We start from the raw sequence: 6,000 nt of genomic DNA on the forward strand, positions 1-6,000 counted from the left end.
CCTCAGGTTTTCGGTTGGGAAAACCTGTAAAGGAAGATAACAAAATCTCTGCTTCTCTTCTGCTTTAGTCAATGTCATATATAAGGCTAGCTTATAGGAAGGACTAGATCTCCTTTGTGGGCCATTGATTACTTTTTTAAGCCTATATATATAATTATATTTCTTCACAAATTAAGATGAGATGATGATGATGAGAATGTTAAAATCTGCAATGTGTTCTTGTGTTTCTTAATTTAATTGTGGGTGTAAAGAAGGTCGGCGTCAAATTTAAATGAGAATAATTGCTTGAGAATTGACAAAGAAGATTAACCCATAATATCAGGAAATCCTTTTTCTAGCTTGAATTCCAATTCAAGCTAGCTAGACTAGTGAACCTGTCTATATCCCAGACCCAAATTGAAGTGACTTGAAGAGCTTCTTTTAGCTCAAATGACTTTGCTTGCGTCATGCATGGGAGGATTTCACCTCAGCCTATAGTAAAAAAAAAAAAAAAAAAAAAGGGAGAGAAAAGAATATATATATATATATAGGTTGTTGTTTTTTGTTTTGTTTTTGTTTTTTGTTTTTGTTTTTTTGTTTTTACCTTAGGTTGAGCAATGGAGATGTTAACATTAATTTGGATTAACTGATAATTAATGTCAGTCTTTTATAGTTGAATAAGGGCGGTTAGAATAGGAAATACAATAAGAAAATTAAAGTAAAATATTACATAATAAAATCAAATTGTACTAGGAACTACTAAACCAGTATCTAAAGATATCAGGCAGACAAGGAAAATATCATAATATATTTTTGAATATATTCTAACATCTCCACAAACACAAAGTAGTAATGTAGATGCCAACTTGAGTTACGAAACAAGTTCACATAAATGACTAGGTAGATTTGCTTTGGTAAACATATCAATCAACTGATCAGCAGATGCAATAAGACAAAGGTGAAAAGTGCCTTACAAGAGATGACGGCACACAAAATGCCGGTCAATCTCAATGTCTTTAGTGCATTCGTAAAAGAGATCATTATGTGCAATTCGAACTGCACTTCAATTGTCATAGAATATAGGAGAGTTGGATATCTGAGGAACACCCATATATCTTGTAGGAGCGCACGTAGCAAGAATAGCTAATAGGTGGTCTTCCTTAGGGCACAATAATCAGCTTCAGTACTGAAGTGGGCAACTACAGATTGTTTATTGCTATACCAAGAAATGAGAGAACCACCTAGTAGAAAACAATATATAACCGATGATGGAGCGACGATCGGTTAGATCACCTACCCAGTTAGCTCCTGAATAAATCTAATGATGAGTGAAAAGAGAAATTAAGACTATGAAACAATGTGTCCTTCACATAGGGTTTGAAGAAAAATAGCATAGTGATTTGAGTGCGGTGCAATCATGAATTAACTATGAACTGCATAGGCAACATCTAGTTTAGTAAGTTGTGACTGTAAGATAAATGAGACTCCTAACCATGTTTAGAGAGTGTTTGCATATGGAATTAGTGACTCGAAGCTTTACATTCATTTTTAAAAGGATTATCAACAATTTTACAATTAGTAAATCGAGCTCGTGGAGGAGATCAAAAGCATATTTTGCTTAAGATAATAACAAGCATCTGAATGATTATAAGACATTCTTATATATATATATATATATATATATATATATATATATATACCTTACAAAAACAATTTAGCGTTTGTTGATGGAGTTTTTGCCAGGTCAGCAATTTGAATAGAAAAGTTGGTGAAATGACTAATTTTTGAACGGGTGAGAGAACCCATTGTTAAGTATGACTTGAATTAAAAGTCATGGTGGGACCCAATGGTTTGCCTCCTTCTCCAAGTAGGAGAGGTTCTTGGTTCAATCGGTTTACTCCTTTACATGTGGGTTTTGGAGACCTTCTCCTATGTGTACTTGAACTCCTTGTTTGACTTATAGTAGGAGTCCTAGACCAACATGTAAAAGGAGAGTTAAGCTTCTATATAAGGAACAAAGCATAAGGTGAATTGGTGTGTGCCAAAAATGTGAAGCACCAAAAGGAGGAGAAAAAGAGAGAATTTGAGAGGAGGTACAAGGGCAGCAAAGGTGTTCTCTTCTTGGTGGTTTTTGGGGGAGCCAAAAACAAGTGATTAGAAGAAAAATGGTATTGCAGAGTGAGAGAAGTAAATAGAGATCAGCCGTCATCCATTCCAGCAAAAGAAGAGTTTGTACATCTGTCTTTTGGATTCTATTTTGGGAATAATCTCTCTTGTGTGATAGTGAGATTTGGGTATATTAGGGCTTTAGGATCTGAGTGATTTTCTCTCTACTATTTTTGTACTCCATATTTTGATAGTGAATTTTCTCCGGGTCGTCTCTGCTAGTGGATGTAGGCTTGTTAAGCCGAACCACTTAAATCTTTGTGTCGTGTGTGATTGCTTATCTTTGTTATTCCGCATTCTTCTTATTTTTCACATCTCACGGGTCTTGGGAAATAGGATTAATTTCCTAACAACTGGTATCAGAGCTGTTGGTTCGAGTGGGAGTGATGGCAGGTAAAGAAGGAAAGATGGGAATCGAGAAATTCAATGGCAAAGATTTTGGGTATTGGAAGGTACAGATTGAAGATATTCTTTATGGGAAAGATCTTCATCAACCTCTTTTGGAAGAACAACCCGACGACATATATGATAGCGAGTGGGCTCTGCTTGATCGTAAAGCCCTAGCAGTTATCAGGTTATCTCTATCAAAATCAGTTGCACACAACTTTGTAAAGGAGAAGACCACAGCAGGTCTAATGAAGGCTTTGCCAAGCATGGATAAGAAGCCTTCGGCTAACAACAAGGTGCATCTGATGAAGAAATTGTTCAACTTAAAGATGGCAGAAGGAGCTTCGGTGGCACATCGTCTCAATGAGTTCAACACCATCACAAATCAATTATCCTCGATGGAAATTAATTTTGATGATAAGGTTCGTGCGTTGATCGTCTTGGCATCTTTGCCCAATAGTTGGGAAGCAGTGAGGATGGCTGTGAGTAACTCTGTAGGAAAGAGTAAACTGAGCTATGAAGACGTCAGTGATTTGATTCTCAATGAAGAGGTTCGCAGAAAAGATGCAGGTGAAGCCTCTTGTTCTGGTGCTGCTTTAAACCTCGAGACTCGGGGCAGAGGACAAGATAGAAACTCTGGTCAAGGCAGATCAAATTCTAGAAAAGGGAGAAGCAAATCTAGATTCAGACAACAACCTGAGTGTTGGAACTGTAGCAAGATTGGTCACTACAAGAAGAATTGCAGGGAACTGCGGAAGGAGACTGAGAACGATTATGCAAACGTACTGACAGAAGAAGTATATGATGCCCTACTTCTATCTGTTGACAGTCCCCTTGATTCTTGGGTCTTAGACTCAGGAGTATCTTTTCATACGACACCGATCTGTGAAATTCTCGAGAACTATGTTGGTGGAGATTTCGGGAAGGTGTATTTGGCTAACGGAATGGCGCTGGATGTTGTGGGCCTAGGCGATGTTCGCATTAGAGTTCACAGTGACTCGATATGGAAGCTACAGAAGGTCAGGCATGTTCTTGAGCTGAAGAAGAATCTGATTTCAGTGAGACAGCTTGATGAGGAAGGGCATTCAATTCATTTCTATGGTGGAAAGTGGAAGGTCAGCAAGGGAGCTAGGATTTTGGCTCGTGGTCATAAAACAGATACTCTCTATATGATGACGAACAGCAAGGATACAGATGCTGTTGTAGATACGACTGCTGACTCAAAACTATGGCACCTAAGGCTTGGGCACATGAGCGGGAAAGAGATGAAGGTACTTATGTCAAAAGGGAAACTACCGGGGTTAAAGTCAGTTGATTCTGATTTGTGTAAAGGCTGCATCATAGGGAAGCAGAAGAAGGTGAGTTTCGTGGAAGTTGGCAAAGCACCTAAGCTTGGAAAGCTGGAGCTGGTACACACGGATTTGTGGGGTCCAGCACCAGTGGCATCTCTTGGAGGCTCGCGGTATTACATCACATTTATTGATGACTCAAGCAGGAAGGTATGAGTTTATTTCTTGAAAAGTAAATCTGATGTATTTGAGACTTTTAAGAAATGGAAGGCCATGGTTGAGACTGAAACGGGCTTGAAGCTCAAGCGTTTGAGATCAGACAATGGAGGAGAATACGAAGATAGGGGGTTTAAACAGTTTTGTGCAGTGAATGAGATTAGAATGGAGAAAACTATCCCGGGAATGCCGCAGCGGAATGGCGTGGCTAAGTGCATGAACATAACTCTCAATGAGCGTGCTAGGAGTATGAGGTTGCATGCTGGGTTACCAAAGACTTTCTGGGCTGATGCAGTGAGCACTGCTGCATACCTGATAAATAGGGGGTCTTCCGTTCCCCTGAGCCATAGACTACCGGAAGAAGTCTGGAGTGGAAAAGAGGTAAATCTTTCACATTTGAAAGTTTTTGGTTGTGCTTCGTATGTCCATGTTGAGTCTGATGCTATGAGAAAACTAGATGGTAAATCTAGTAAGTGTTTCTTCATCGGATATGGAGATGAGGCCTTCGGTTATCGATTTTGGGATGATCAAAATCGGAGGATTATTAGAAGTCGGAATGTGACTTTTAATGAGTGTGCTATGTACAAGGATGAGTCAAGTGCAGAACCTGAAGTTACAGAGCATGAACCGAAGAAGTCTAAGTTTGTTAACTTAGATGAGCTTTCTGAAAATACAGTGCAGAAAGAGAAACAATTCGTGGAGGTGGAGCTTGATAAACAGTGTTCACTCACGGATGAATGTGATGACAGAAAATCTTCAAGAAACTTACAGCACCGGGAAGAGTCTTATTCTTTAGCAAGAGGCAAAGAGAAACAGGATCGAAAAGCAACAAAGAGGTATGGCTTTGAGGATATGGTTTCTTTTGCTCTGACAGCTAGTAGTGGAGATCCATCATCTGTTCAGGATGGTATGTCGAAAGAGGTGGAGTTACTACGGAATGGTAAAGCTTGTGAATCGGCAGAATTACTCAAGAGAAAGAAGGCTAAAGGGTGTAGATGGGTCTACAGGAAGAAAGAGTCATCGGATAAAGCTGTATGGTCGACAGGACAGATAGGGAGGCATGGTGCTATGTCTAAACCAAGTCCTATGCTCAAGTTCAAGAGGCACTTGGACTTGAGTGACACTTGTGGAGTGTGATTTCCCTTAGGGGCTGAGGCGGAGACAATCGGACGAGACACGTTTTGGTAGACTTGATGGGATTCAAGTCAAGGTGGAGATTGTTAAGTATGACTTGAATTAAAAGTCATGGTGGGACCCAATATTTTGTCTCCTTCTTCAAGTAGGAGAGGTTTTTTGGTTCAACCGGTTTACTCCTTTTGGGTTTATGAGACTTTTGTCCAAGTTTGATTTGGAGTCCTTCTCCTATGTGTAATTGGACTCCTTGTTTGATTTATAGTAGGAGTCCTAGACCAACATGTAAAAGGAGAGTTAAAGCTTCTATATAAGGAACAAAGCACAAGGTGAATTTGTGTGTGCCAAAAACGTGAAGCACCAAAGGGAAGAGAAAAAAAGAGAGAATTTGAGAGAAGGAGGTACAAGGGCAGCAAGGGTGTTTTCTTCTTGGTGGTTTTTGGAGGAGCCAAAAACAAGTGATTAGAAGAAAAAGGGTGCTGCAGAGTGAGAGAAGAAAATAGAGATCAGCCGCCATCCGTTCCAACAAAAGAAGAGTTTGTACATCTGTCTTTTGTATTTTATTTTGGGAATAATCTCTCTTGTGTGATAGTGAGATTTGGGTGTATTGGGGCTTTGGGATCTGAGTGATTTTCTCTCTACTATTTTTGTACTCCATCTTTTGATAGTGGATTTTCTCCGGGTCGTCTCCGCCAGTGGATGTAAGCTTGTTAAGCCGAACCACTTAAATCTTTGTGTCGTGTGTGATTTGATTGCCTAATCTTTGTTATTCCGCATTCTTCTTATTTTTCGCATCTCACGGGTCTTGGGAAATAGGATTAATTTCCTAACA

This window comes from Corylus avellana, chromosome ca7, assembly GCF_901000735.1.
Source record: "Corylus avellana chromosome ca7, CavTom2PMs-1.0".
Taxonomy (NCBI): domain Eukaryota; kingdom Viridiplantae; phylum Streptophyta; class Magnoliopsida; order Fagales; family Betulaceae; genus Corylus; species Corylus avellana.